Here is a 16099-nt window from a genome sequence, read left to right as displayed (position 1 = left end):
CATTTCCTTTGCATACTTCTTCCACAGAAAATCCTGCTTCTGAACTTTCTGCCTGAAGATTAACTCGTCATTGGCGGAGAATACATCATTTTCTTTCTGTGGCTTCTAAACGTTACAAGTTCTATTCAGATCTTCGACGGAAGAAGGCTCCCAAGTACCGTCCTGGTGACAAAGTTTGGATTTCTTCCCGTTATCTTCGCCTAAAACAACCTTCTACCAAACTGGGACCACGATATGTGGGTCCTTTCCGAATACTGGGTCAAGTGTGTTCCACTGCTTACCGGGTGGCTTTACCCAAGACTCTCAAAGTCCATCCTGTATTCCACGTGTCTCTTCTGAAACCTATGTTGTCTAACAGATATTCTAAACCTATTTCCAAGCCTCCACCTCTTTTTGTTCATGGACACCCTGAGTTTGAGGTCAGCCACATTCTAGATTCCAAACTCCGTGGCAAGAAATTGTATTATCTCATTCATTGGAAAGGTTATCCAGTCACGGAATGATCCTGGGAGCCGGCTCATCAAGTGAATGCTCCTACCTTGATAAAGGCCTTCCACAAGTCTCACCCTGCTAGGCCTGGTCCTGTCCCCCGGAGGGGTCCTTGAGGAGGGGGGTGCTGTCATGATCCTCCCGTTCATTGCCGTGTCGACGCAGCTCCCGGATCTTCTCAGTGTGAATGACGTCACGTTGCTTAGCAACGTGACGCGTCCTCTGACACTCCCTCAGATGACGTCGCCGCTCCTGCCTTTAAACCACGGCGGGAGATCTTACTCGGGGCCCGTTTGTTTGATTACTCTGGCGTTGTGAGTACTATTTTTGAACCTGTCTGACTTTGCTTCTGATGCCTGGATACCGTCTACTGCCTGCCTGACCTAGCTTATGCCTTATCCCTACTACTGATGCCTGGATACTGACTCTTGCCTGCCTGACCTTGCTTTTGCCTAGTCCCTTTATCTATCTCTGGATATATATTGCTTTTGCCTGTCAGCTTCAGTCTTGTCCTGCTACAGCCTTGCCTTAAGTAAGTTTAATCTTTTGTTTGTTGCAAACCTACTTAAAGGGACATTTTCTTTTACAAACTGCTAAAAAGAACTTTATCTTTGTTTGTTGCAAATCTGCTTAAAAAACATTTACTTTTACAAACTGCTATAAAGGATCTTTATCTTTTATTTGTTGCAAGCCTGCTTAAAGGGACATTTACTTTTACAAGCTGCAAAAGAGAACTTTGTCTTTTTGTTTGTTGAAGACCAGTTTAAAGGGACATTTACTTTTACAAGCTACAAAAGAGAACTTTGCCTTTTTGTTTGTTGCAAACCTAATTAAAGGGACATTTACTTTTACAAGCTGCTTAAGAGAACATTATCTTTTATATATTGCAAAACCTGCTTAAAGGGACGTTTACTTCTACAAATTGCTAAGTGAACTTTTATCATTTGTTTGATTCATCTTCTAAAAGGAACGCTAACTCTTTTGTGGCTATTCTGCTTAAAGGAACAATTATTATTTTTTGTACCTATCGTATTTGTTTCCTGAGTGGGTCACGTCCTGGTTATTTCTCAGTGTGCTAGCGTGTGTTTTACTTTTCACGCTAGCAGTTGGGTTAAACCCCGGACTGATTCCTAAACGGCTGACAAACAGCTATTAAATAGTTAATAACTATTTAATAGCTACCTAGTTAAAATAATTACAAAATTACCTGTAAAATAAATTCTAACCTAAGTTACAATTAAACCTAACACTACACCATCAATAGATTACTTACATAAAATACCTACAATTATCTACAATTAAACCTAACACTACACTATCAATAAATTAATTAAATAAAATACCTACAAATAAATACAATTAAATAAACTAACTAAAGTACAAAAAATAAAAAAGAACTAAGTTACAAAAAATAAAAAAATATTTACAAACATTAGAAAAATATTACAACAATTTTAAACTAATTACACCTACTCTAAGCCCCCTAATAAAATAACAAAGCCCCCAAAAATAAAAAAATGCCCTACCCTATTCTAAAATTAAAATAGAAAAGCTCTTTTACCTTACCAGCCCTTAAAAGGGCCATTTGCGGGGCATGCCCCAAAGAATTCAGCTCTTTTGCCTGGGAAAAAAAAACATACAATACCCCCCCCCCACACACTGTTCCGATCAGCCAATAGAATGTGAGCTCAATCTGATTGGCTGATCCAATCAGCCAATCGGATTGAACTTGAATCTGATTGGCTGATTCCATCAGCCAATCAGAATTTTCCTACCTTAATTCCGATTGGCTGATAGAATCCTATCAGCCAATCGGAATTCGAGGGACGCCATCTTGGATGACGTCCCTTAAAGGAACCTTCGTTCGTCGTCTAGTCTTCGGAAGAAGAGGATGGATCCGCGCTGGAGGTCTTCAAGATGAGCCGCTCGTCATCGGATGGAAGAACATAGAAGATGCCGCCTGGATGAAGATGTTTGCCGGTCCAGATGTCCTCTTCTGCCCGGATAGGATGAAGACTTCTGCCCGAAGATGGACTTCTTTAGCCGCCGCTTGGATCAAGACTTCAGCCGGAGGATGGATGTCTTCAGCCCCCCGCTTGGGCTTGGATCAAGACATCGGAGCCAGGACCGATCGGTGGTACCCGGTGTGGTGAAGATAAGGTAGGAAGATCTTCAGGGGCTTAGTGTTAGGTTTATTTAAGGGGGGTTTGGGTTAGATTAGGGGTATGTGGGTGGTGGGTTGTAATGTTGGGGGGTGGGTATTGTATGTTTTTTTCCCCAGGCAAAAGAGCTGAATTCTTTGGGGCATGCCCCGCAAATGGCCCTTTTAAGGGCTGGTAAGGTAAAAGAGCTTTTCAATTTTCATTTTAGAATAGGGTAGGGCATTTTTTTATTTTGGGGGGCTTTGTTATTTTATTAGGGGGCTTAGAGTAGGTGTAATTAGTTTAAAATTGTTGTAATATTTTTCTAATGTTTGTAAATATTTTTTTATTTTTTGTAACTTAGTTCTTTTTTATTTTTTGTACTTTAGTTAGTTTATTTAATTGTATTTATTTGTAGGTATTTTATTTAATTAATTTATTGATAGTGTAGTGTTAGGTTTAGTTGTAGATAATTGTAGGTATTTTATTTAAGTAATTTATTGATGGTGTAGTGTTAGGTTTAATTGTAACTTAGGTTAGGATTTATTTTACAGGTAATTTTGTAATTATTTTAACTAGGTAGCTATTAAATAGTTATTAACTATTTAATAGCTATTGTACCTGGTTAAAATAAATACAAAGTTGCCTGTAAAATAAATATTAATCCTAAAATAGCTACAATATAATTATTCGTTATATTGTAGCTATATTAGGGTTTATTTTACAGGTAAATATTTAGCTTTAAATAGGAATAATTTATTTAATAAGAGTTAATTTATTTCGTTAGATTTAAATTATATTTAATTTAGGGGGGTGTTAGGGTTAAGGTTAGACTTAGCTTTAGGGGTTAATACATTTATTATAGTAGCGGTGAGGTCCGGTCGGCAGATTAGGGGTTAATAATTGAAGTTAGGTGTCGGCGATGTTAGGGAGGGCAGATTAGGGGTTAATACTATTTATTTTAGGGTTATTGATGCGGGAGTGAGGCGGATTATTGGTTAATAACTTTATTATAGTAGCGGTAAGGTCCGGTCGGCAGATTAGGTGTTAATTATTGTAGGTAGGCGGCGGTGGCGACGTTGTGGGGGGCAGATTAGGGGTTAATAAATATAATATAGGGGTCGGCGGTGTTAGGGGCAGCAGATTAGGGGTACATAGCTATAATCTAGGTTGTGGCGGTGTACGGAGCGGCAGATTAGGGGTTAAAAATGATATGCAGGGGTCAGCGATAGCGGGGGCGGCAGATTAGGGGTTAATAAGTGTAAGGTTAGGTGTGTTTAGACTCGGGGTACATGTTAGGTGCAGACATAGGAAGTGTTTCCCCATAGGAAACAATGGGGCTGCGTTAGGAGCTGAACGCTGCTTTTTTGCAGGTGCTAGGTTTTTTTTCAGCTCAAACTGTCCCATTGTTTCCTATGGGGGAATTGTGCACGAGCACGTTTTTGAAGCTGGCCGCGTCCGTAAGCACCGCTGGTATTTAGAGTTGCAGTGGCGGTAAATTATGCTCTACGCTCCCTTTTTGGAGCCTAACGCAGCCATTCTGTGAACTCTAAATACCAGCGGTATTTAAATGGTGCGGCCAAAAAAAAGCACACGTAGCTAACGCACCCCTTCTAACGCAAAACTCCAAATCGAGGCCAATATAAATACATGTAAATGTACATATACTCATATTAACACTATCTGCAAAAAAAATGTTTACTTTTTTTTAAGTTATAAGGGCTAAAAGATATATGGTATAAGGTGTTTGAAGAAAAAAAGGGTCTGCAACAGGCTTTACCATATATAATCATACATACACATGTCTAAATATGTGTGTGTATGTACAGTATGTACAGATGTATCTATGTACTTATATACTGTATATTTACATACAAATTATATGAATATATATATATATGTGTGTGTGTGTGTGTGTGTGTGTGTGTGCATTGGAGCCCTTTGCAGTCTAATACTTGAAGACATGAAAATGCATTTTCATTCAATATTGATATTTAATAATGGTTTTAACTATGTATTGACTGTAAATATTTCACATTCCAATGTTCTTCACACAGGGGAATATGTTCTAAGTATTTTTAAATAATCTTATGTATATCTGTATATATCTATACCTATATATAATCATATATATATATTTAACCATTAATCTAAAAATGAAAAACCAGTCTGGAACTAATCACATCCCAGCAATGCTGTTGAAGCTCAATGCGCCGGCACAATTGCTAAACCTGACACAACCCTAATTAACGAATCCTTGGTGTCTGGATACATACCCAAACTTTGGAAGACTGTAAGAATAGTACCTATCCAGACAAGTGGGGAGATAACCCAATATCATCGCCCAATATCATTGCTCCCAGTATTGTCAAAAATCTTAGAAAAATGTGTCCATACGCAATTATGTGAGTATTACCAACAATCTAACTATCTGACCCCTGATCAATCAGATTTTCGCCCGAATCTCTCCACTACAACTGCCCTCCTAAAAGTTTGCAACGACATCCAGACTGGCATGGAACAAGGAGACCTAACTGGAGCTATTTTCCTTGATTTTGCAAAGGCCTTTGACATAGTAGACCACGACATACTACTGCTCAAACTAAAATACTCAGGTATTGCTGATCGTCCGCTAACCTGGTTTCGATCATATGTATCGGATCGATCACAATATGTCTCCATTTCTGACAGCAACTCCCTCCCTCTCCCAGTCATGTGTGGTGTTCCCCAAGGTTCCATTCTCGGCCCCCTACTATTCACATTATTTATAAATGATCTGCCTAATGTCTGCAAATCCTCAACTGTACACATGTACGCAGATGACACGGTAATCTAAGCAAACAATTCCGATCTGGCGCAGCTTGAAGCAGTGCTCCAAGACCAGTTCACAGAGGTAGAAAAGGGGATCTCAAAAAACAAACTCTTCCTAAACACTGCCAAAACTATCACAATGATCTTTGGAATGGGACCTAAATTACACAAACTACAAAATTCCCATCCATGCATCAAAACTGTCACGCCGCGCCGCTCTTGCCATTGCTAGGGGAGCGGCATCTCCTTCCCTGCTCATTGCCAGGGGTTGTGTTGGGTCCAGATGCGTGTGGTGCTGACGTCATCGCCACATGCTTCTGATGCCGGTTGAACTTCTGTGGCACGAATCCTGTGCCTATGTAAGTTTGACTACAACGATCTGTCACTGCCCAAGTATAGGTGTTACTTTGTGTGCTCCTGGGTGTGACAGATCGTTGTATTTATTTGCCTATTTTGTGTATGATCCCTGCCTGTCTGACTACTCTACCTGCTATACCCCTTAACTACTGTATTGATATACTGCTGCTGATCCCTGCCTGTCTGACTACTCTGCCTGCTATACCCCTTAATTACTGGATTGATATACTGCTGCTGAACCCTAAGAAGAACAGGATCAACATAGAAGTTGAGAAAGTATGCATTTCTTTAGCACTTCATTCTCCCCAAGGTCTATAATCGACTGAATTTATGATTAGAGCACCAGTGGTAGGGTGAAGTTGGTGATTTGAATTAAAATTTAACCTTTATTAGTTTCATTAAAAAACAGAACATACAGGGAGTGCAGAATTATTAGGCAAATGAGTATTTTGACCACATCATCCTCTTTATGCATGTTGTCTTACTCCAAGCTGTATAGGCTCGAAAGCCTACTACCAATTAAGCATATTAGGTGATGTGCATCTCTGTAATGATAAGGGGTGTGGTCTGATGACATCAACACCCTATATCAGGTGTGCATAATTATTAGGCAACTTCCTTTCCTTTGGCAAAATGGGTCAAAAGAAGGACTTGACAGGCTCAGAAAAGTCAAAAATAGTGAGATATCTTGCAGAGGGATGCAGCACTCTTAAAATTGCAAAGCTTCTGAAGCGTGATCATCGAACAATCAAGCGTTTCATTCAAAATAGTCAACAGGGTCGCAAGAAGCGTGTGGAAAAACCAAGGCGCAAAATAACTGGCCATGAACTGAGAAAACTCAAGCGTGCAGCTGCCAAGATGCCACTTGCCACCAGTTTGGCCATATTTCAGAGCTGCAACATCACTGGAGTGCCCAAAAGCACAAGGTGTGCAATACTCAGAGACATGGCCAAGGTAAGAAAGGCTGAAAGACGACCACCACTGAACAAGACACACAAGCTGAAACGTCAAGACTGGGCCAAGAAATATCTCAAGACTGATTTTTCTAAGGTTTTATGGACTGATGAAATGAGAGTGAGTCTTGATGGGCCAGATGGATGGGCCCGTGGCTGGATTGGTAAAGGGCAGAGAGCTCCAGTCCGACTCAGACGCCAGCAAGGTGGAGGTGGAGTACTGGTTTGGGCTGGTATCATCAAAGATGAGCTTGTGGGACCTTTTCGGGTTGAGGATGGAGTCAAGCTCAACTCCCAGTCCTACTGCCAGTTTCTGGAAGACACCTTCTTCAAGCAGTGGTACAGGAAGAAGTCTGCATCCTTCAAGAAAAACATGATTTTCATGCAGGACAATGCTCCATCACACGCGTCCAAGTACTCCACAGCGTGGCTGGCAAGAAAGGGTATAAAAGAAGAAAATCTAATGACATGGCCTCCTTGTTCACCTGATCTGAACCCCATTGAGAACCTGTGGTCCATCATCAAATGTGAGATTTACAAGGAGAGAATACAGTACACCTCTCTGAACAGTGTCTGGGAGGCTGTGGTTGCTGCTGCACGCAATGTTGATGGTGAACAGATCAAAACACTGACAGAATCCATGGATGGCAGGCTTTTGAGTGTCCTTGCAAAGAAAGGTGGCTATATTGGTCACTGATTTGTTTTTGTTTTGTTTTTGAATGTCAGAAATGTATATTTGTGAATGTTGAGATGTTATATTGGTTTCACTGGTAAAAATAAATAATTGAAATGGGTATATATTTGTTTTTTGTTCAGTTGCCTAATAATTATGCACAGTAATAGTCACCTGCACACACAGATATCCCCCTAAAATAGCTAAAACTAAAAACAAACTAAAAACCACTTCCAAAAATATTCAGCTTTGATATTAATGAGTTTTTTGGGTTCATTGAGAACATGGTTGTTGTTCAATAATAAAATTAATCCTCAAAAATACAACTTGCCTAATAATTCTGCACTCCCTGTACAACATAAAAAGTTAAAAAACACAAAAAGAGTGGGCCAATAGAACGAGTCTGTCACATAACTCAGTGTTAACAGTGTTATTAAATTAGGAGGTGTGAGAATCTGGTCACAATACTGTCTAAATAATGTGGAAATGGAATGTATTTAAATCTCCTGGGAGAAGACAAAAGAATAAGTATGTGTAAGTATTTCCCTGAGTATCACTATAACTCAGTAATGAATTAGATACTTTTTAGGTTTATCAGGTTGGTATTGTGGAGTTTATTATATTTTTCTCTTGTTTATAATAGTGCACTAAATTAGAGTGAGAAAAAATAATAAATTGAGCTCAATGAATAAGCAGTTATTTATAAAAATAAATGTCGGTAAAGTACCCATATTTTGTACTTTTAGTTGTTGAATGTCTTTTATCATTGGCTCATATATTTAGATTGCTTTGTATCTGCAATCATTACTTGGGTTAGAATTGTTTTATTTGGAATTACTAAGTTGTGAGCGTTTACCAATTCACAGTAGGTTGTTTAGCTTTATTGGTAGCTTAATGTCTTTTATCATAGGCTCATGTGCTTTAGATTGCTTTTGTGTCTGCAATCTGTACTTTGATTTTAATTATTATCAAGTAATACAAGATAGTACAATTGTTTATAGAACTAAATATAGGTGAAGTACCCAGATTTTTATCCTTTTGGTTACTAAATGTCTTTTACCATTGGCTCGTTGGTTTCAATTATCTAGTATCCACAGTTATTGCTTAGGTTTGAATTATTGTCTGGAAATACAAAGTGATGGACTTATACTGATTCGCGATCAGTTGATTAGCTGTATTATCAGTCTGATGTATTTTGTCATTGGCTCTAGAGCTTTGGATTGCTTTATGTCTGCAATCTATACTCAGATTTTAATTGTTATCTGGTAATACAAGGTAACTGACACTGACTGCTTCTCAATCTATTAGTTAGTTTAATTATTGGTTTGTCACTCTCAGAAGGTGATGTAACTTGTAGTATGTGTGATTTGAGCGTTAGATTTTTGAACTTGGTTAGATTTGTACTCCTTTATATAAGGGAGTGCTGGCCAAACTGCTTCAAAATATATAATATATTGTAACTGGTGAGGTTACATAAATTACTTCAAATATATAATCTTTTGTAACTGGTGAAGTTACATAAGCAGAGATGTATCAATCTTTTTGATTCAATATGAATCTTTTTAAATAGTAGTTGAAACCTGATGCTCCCTAATGGCATGAACTTTAAGGTAAATATCTAAGTTACCAAAGCATATACTGCCAAATAATTTCTGTTTTGCTCAGATAGCGGCGGGTATCTATAGGTAACTATATTAAATTCTAATCTAGGTGCATAGATTCAGCTAAGAGTGCTCAGATTATGTTAATTGCATTGCTGTTATAGATTCTCTAGAAAGCACTCTAATATGATATCTTTACAGGTAGATAGATACTATAGCTTATTTATGATTCGCTTTGAACTTCTGTCGAAAGCTGTTGGCGCAGAACACACACATCTAACATTCACATTCACAGATCCATTAAATTAAATTCTAAAAAGTATCAAGCATAACACAAATTCACACTCAAAAAGTTATATAAAGTCTTGCCGTGGCAAATTCTGTTTGTCTCAACACTTAGATAAGACTCGTTCTAATGTATAGTACATCAGTTAGCCATATTATTGGTTTTAGGGCGGCCCAAACTAAATGCAAGGTTTAAAAAATAATGGGGGTTGAAAGAGGTTCAACACCCTCCCCTAACATGTTTCGCCGACCTAATAGCGGCTTTTCCGCGCCATCGGGTGTTTTATCACCTAAGCTCCACCCTGATTTACAATCTAGAGCCAATCCGAGCCATCCTAACTCGAGGAGGCACGGTAATCAAAATTAGGCAATGTTATTGTGGGCTGGATTGGTTGCTGAGAGTATTAGTGGGGTTGGGAATACAGCACCGAAAAAAACGGAGATGTGTTTATTATGAATGGAACAAATCTCTATATAGATTTTTGATCTTTGCGATGAGTGCATAATAAGTTGGGTAAATGATTAAAGTGTGATAAAAATGAGTAACATCAAATACTAAGTATATATATAAATATTTGCATATTTATCCGGAGTGATTATATATCAGTTCATCTTCAGACCTTAACGATTATTATTTGTTATGTATTTATTGCAAAAGTCTGGTTGTATTGGAAATATATGTTTTTCAATAGTGGCTTATGTATTGATTAATTGTTCCTGTATCAAATGAAGGCCGAGTTCTATATAGAATGAATTAATAATATTGAGTACTGTGCATTGTTACAGTGACAGGATAAATATAGTGAAGGAAGATCCAAAATGTGATGTGAACTATAAGTTTAAGTGCGTAAAAGCATTGCTTGGTGATCGCAGGTAAGGAATAGGGAAGGAAAAAGTGACTAGCTGTGAGCGAAGGAAGTGAGAATGCATGATAACAGTGCAGAATAAGGATATAAATTATATTACTCTGTGCTATACATGTGTATACACAAACACTGTGGTGTTGTAGTGGTCACTATTTGAGGGGGTATGTGAATTAGACTAAAAGGTAAAAGGTAGACCTTGGGGAGAATGAAGTGCTAAAGAAATGCATACTTTCTCAACTTCTATGTTGATCCTGTTCTTCTAGTTAATTCATGCATAAGCACTCAAGCTCAGGAAATTAATCCAGTTTTGATAAAAGTATCTCCCCCATACCAGTGTAGTGCTGTTGCACCCTTTTTCTTTCAATGCTGCTGAACCCTGCCTGTCTGACTACTGTTTATTAACCCCTGTTGTTCTGGATTGCCTCTTTGTTGCCGAACCCTGCCTACCTGACCATTGTAGTGGTGTGCCCTTGGACTGCTTTACTGTTGCCAAATCCTGCCTGACCATTCTTGTGGTATGCACTTGGACTGCTTTGCTGTTGCCAAACCCTGCCTGCCTGACCATTCTAGTGGTTTGTCCTTGGACTGCTCTGCCATTGCCGCTGGGGACTGTCCTGCCTGTGGTGAGTGCTGCCTTCCTCATCTTACTAACTTTCTCTGCTCTGGGATATTCCCTATCATTCCGGTTTGATGCCAGGATAACAAGACTACTGACGAGTTCGGTCTGATAGAGGAGTATCCCACAAGCATTACATTATACTTGGGCCATGGAGCCAGAGGAGCTGGCACGAGCTGTTTATCTTCAGGGACAGATGTTGGGAACCCACAAGCCGAACCCTGCCTGCCTGACTATTCTAGTGGTGTGCCCTTGGACTGCTTTACTGTTGCCAAATCCTGCCTGCCTGACCATTCTAGTGGTGTGCACTTGGACTGCTTTGCTGTTGCCAAACCCTGCCTGCCTGACCATTCTAGTGGTTTGTCCTTGGACTGCTCTGCCGTTGCCGCTAGGGACTGTCCTGCCTGTGGTGAGTGCCGCCTTCCTCATCTTACTAACTTTCTCTGCTCTGGGATATTCCCTATCATTCCGGCTCGATGCCAGGATAACAAGACTACTGACCGAGTTTGGTCTGATAGAGGAGTATCCCACAAGCATTACATTATACTTGGGCCATGGAGCCAGAGGAGCTGGCACGAGCTGTTTATCTTCAGGGACAGATGTTGGGAACCCATACCACACAGTTGCAAAATATGGATTCCAAGCTAGAGGCTATTACCGCTCAACTCTCCATACTAGTTACAGCGAGGAATACTGCTCCTGTTGTTTCACCACCAGTCCCTACTCCTAGTACTGTGACTTCTTCCTCTACTTCTGGAGTATACCCCGGATACCTTTGCCTGACAAGTATGAAGGTACTACTGATTGCAGGGGCTTTCTTAACCAATGCAGGCTTCACTTCTGCATTGATCCTCACTCCTTTCAGGCTCACCAGTCAAGGGTCACCTTTATCATTTCCTTACTGAAAGACAAGGCCCTAGCCTGGGTCTCTCCCCTTTTGGAACAGAATGCTCCACTCCTGCATGATGCTGATGATTTCATTTCTGCTTTATCTTCATACCTCTGCTGCAGAATATTATCTCCTGGATCTCCACCAGGGAAATAGAACTGTGGCACAATTCGCCATCGAGTTTCGCTCTTTGGCACTTGAAACCACTTGGGATGGCAGTGCTCTCACGGCAGCCTTTAGGAGGCGTCTGCATGAACGCATCAAAGATGAACTCACTTATCGTGATATTCCTTCTTCTTTGGATGACTATATAATGCTTTGTATCAGTCTGGACTCTTGCTTTCAGGAGAGACAACCCGAGAGAGACAAAACAAGCAGGGTCCTTCCCTCCCGTCCTCCTGTTCGTCCGGTTTTGGCAGTATCCTCTACCCCTTCAGCAGCTCCTGTTACCTCAGTGGAGAAACCCATGGATCTCTCCTCCTTCAAACATTCAGAGTCTGAAAGACAGAGAAGAAGGAGACTGAGACTATGCTTTTATTGTGGATTTAACTCCCACCAACAAAAGGACTGTGACATTCGGCCAGGAAAAGTCAATGCTTAGGGGATAACACAGGGGTACTTCTAAGCATGATTTCTACTAAATCCCCTCACTCCTCTTGGATCCTGGTACCTGTTACCCTTACCTTCCTTCAGAATACTGTCCACACTCAAACCTTCATTGATTCAGGGGCAGCTGGAAACTTCCTGGATCACCGTTTCATGATTCAAGCTGGCTTTGCTCTTTTGCAGAAAAGACATTGTCTCAAAATAACTACTCTGGATGGCACCCTCCTTGGTTTAGGCTTGATCCATTTTGAGTCAGTACCCCTGACCCTGACTGTGGGAGTCATTCATACCGAACAGCTGCAGTTTAAGGTCATTCATTCCCCAGCACAGACTGTAATCCTTGGTCTTCCTTGGCTTTGGGTACACAATCCACAGTTTGACTGGGCTGAGGGACAACTGGTCTCCTGGGGTACCTCCTGTTTCCACTCCTGCCTTGCTAAAGTTACTCCTCTGCTCCGCATTCCCATAGCCAGTATACAGACTCCTTCAAACTTCCTTCAGTATACGCAGACTTTGCGGATGTGTTTGAGAAAACAACAGCTGACGTGCTGCCACCCCACCGTCCTTATGACTGCAAGATCGACCTCTTTCCCAGAGCCCCACTTCCTAAAGTGAGGACTTATCCACTCCACTTATCCAATCCATGGAGGAGTACATCCAAGAGAACCTAGCTAAAGGTTTAATTTGCCCTTCCTCTTCTCCTGCTGGGGCAGGCTTCTTTTTTGTCAGTAAAAAGGATCGTGGGCTCAGACCCTGCATCGACTACAGGGCCTTGAACAACATAACCATCAAGAATCACTATCCCATACCATTGATCACCGAACTATATAACTCACTCCAGGATGCTTGCTTTTTCACCAAATTGGACTTACGTGGGGCATACAATCTGATCCATTTCTTTCCAGGCCACGAATGGAAGACCGCCTTCAACACAAGATCTGGGCATTACAAATACCTTGTAATGCCCTTTGGGCTGTGTAACGCCCCTTTAGTCTTCCAGGCATTCGTCAACGATGTCTTCCGTGACCTCCTCAACCTCACTTTCATTGTCTATCTGGATGATATCCTTGATTTCTCTTCCACTTTAGAGGAGCATCACAGACACGTGAGACAGGTGCTTCTACATCTGAGAGACAATTCTTTAGTTGCCAAGCTAGAAAAGTGTGAGTTTGATCAAGTTCAGATCCAATTCCTTGGTTATGTCATCTCAAAGGAGGGTTTTGCCATGGATCCTGGCCTCAATCTACTTCTTTAAAAGAATTACAGAGGTTCTTGGGGTTCTCCAATTATTACCACAAGTTTATAAAGAACTTTTCTCAAACAGTCGCTCCTCTCACTGAATTGACAAAATGGAACAAAGACTGTAAACATTGGCCTCCCGAAGCAATAAATGCCTTCTCTTGTCTGAAAAAGGCTTTGTGTTCAGCTCCTGTGCTCCGCCATCCTGATCCTGACCTACAGTTCCCTTTAGAGGTTGATGCCTCTGAGATAGGGGCTGGAGCAGTTCTTACCCAAAGGGATCCATTGACTTCCAAGTCACGCCCTGTAGAACTACGATGTGGGTAATCGTGAACTCTTAGCCATTAAGATGGCTTTGACTGAATGGCATCATTGGTTAGAGAGCACCGCCAATCCCATTCAGATTCTCACCGACCACAAGAATCTGACTTACCTAGAGACTGCTCATCGACTCAATCCTCGACAGGATGGTGGGCCTTGTTCTTTTCCCGTTTGATGAGGACTTTCAAGGGTCTTTCCTAACATGTATGGGGGCCTACTATGAAGTCTGACGCTCAGGATTATGTGAAAGCCTGCACAACTTGTGCTGCCAACAAGACTCCCCGATCTTTGCCTCCTGGCTTGCTCCAACCATTGTCCATTCCCAAACAACCATGGACACACATAACAATGTATTTCATTGTGGACCTTCCTTCTTCTGACCACCATAAAGTTATCTGGGTTGTGGTGGATCGCTTTTCCAGACTGGCTCATTTCGTACCCCTAACCAAACTGCCTTCTGCCAAAGAATTATCATCTCTTTTTCTCTTGCATGTGGTTCTACTTCATGGCATTCCTGTGTATATTGTTTCCAACATAGGTCCACAGTTCATCTCTGCCTTTTGTAAGTTGATTGGAACCACTGTTTCTTTGTCTTCTGTCTACCATCCTCAGACCAATGGACTAACTGAGAGAGTTAACCATGATCTTGAAGCCTATCTTAGAGCCTTTGTCAACGCTCGCCGTACCAACTGGTCTGAGTTGTTACCCCTAGCTGAGCTGGCAAGAAAACTCATTGGCACTCTTCGATGTTCTCCATTTCAAGCCGCAGCAGGGTATCAACCTTGTGTCTTCCCTCTTTCTGCTCAGTCCACTGGGGTTCCTGCTGCAGACCAACATGTCCCTGGACTCACCTCTCATTGGCAACATATTCGCTCTCAGCTACATTCAGCTGTCTCTAGATAAGAAGTTTGCTGATCGTCATAGAGCTTCTGTACATGCCATCCCAGTGGGTAAACGTGTTTGGATCTCTACTCGACACATTCGTCTACGTCAACCCTGTCACAAATTGGGGCCTAGGTTTATCGGCACTTACAAGGTCCTGAAAAGACTGTCTCCTGTTGCCTACAAAGTTGCCTTGCCCAAAGCCCTACGCATACACCCAGTCTTCCACATCTCACTACTCAAACCTTACATCAAGAATAGATATACCCGGCTCCAAACTCCTCCTCCTTCACTCCTGGTCCGTGGTGACCCCGAATATGAGGTAGCTAAGATCCTGGACTCAGATACAGGTGCAGACACCTGCAGTATCTGATACATTGGAAGGGTTACTCTGTGGCAGATCATTCCTGTTTTCCTGCCCGTGATGTGCATGCTCCATCTCTGGTCTCCAGATTCCATGCTGCTCATCCTTTGAGGCCGACTCTGGTTCCCGGAGGGAACCCTTGTGAAGGGGGCTATATCATGCTGTGCTGCTCTAGCCGTTGCTAGGGGCACGGCGTCTCCTTCCCTGCTTGTTGCCAGAGGTTAAATCGGGTTCGGAATGCATGCGGCGCTGACATCATCGCTACACGCTCTTGAAGCCGGTCGGACTTCTGTGCCGTGAATCCTGCACCTATGTAAGTTTGACTACAATGATCTGTCACTGCCCAAGTATAGGTGTTACTTTGTATGCTCCTGGGTGTGACAGATCGTTGTTTTTATTTGCCTATTTTGTGTATGATCCCTGCCTGTCTGACTACTCTACCTGCTATACCCCTTAACTACTGGATTGATATACTGCTGCTGATCCCTGCCTGTCTGACTACTCTGCCTGCTATACCTCTTAACTACTGGATTGATATACTGATGATGAACCCTGCCTGTCTGACTACTCTACCTGGTATTCCCCCTTAATTACTGGATTGATATACTGCTGCTGAACCCTGCCTGTCTGACTACTCTGCTTATTAACCCCTGTTGTTCTGGATTGCCTCTTTGTTGCCGAACCCTGCCTGCCTGACCATTCTAGTGGTGTGCCCTTGGACTGCTTTACTGTTGTCAAATCCTGCCTGCCTGACCATTCTAGTTGTGTGCCCTTGGACTGCTTTGCTGTTGCCAAACCCTGCCTGCCTGACCATTCTAGTGGTTTGTCCTTGGACTGCTCTGCCGTTTCCACTGGGGACTGTCCTGCCTGTGGTGAGTGCTGCCTTCCTCATCTTACTAACTTTCTCTGCTCTGGGATATTCCCTATCATTCCAGGCTCAATGCCGGGATAACAAGACTACTGGCCGAGTTCGGTCTGATAGAGGAGTATCCCACGAGCATTACAA

This window comes from Bombina bombina, chromosome 1, assembly GCF_027579735.1.
Source record: "Bombina bombina isolate aBomBom1 chromosome 1, aBomBom1.pri, whole genome shotgun sequence".
NCBI classification, from domain to species: domain Eukaryota; kingdom Metazoa; phylum Chordata; class Amphibia; order Anura; family Bombinatoridae; genus Bombina; species Bombina bombina.
The sequence above is the reverse complement of the archived record's forward strand: the minus strand, read 5'-3'. Positions refer to the sequence as shown.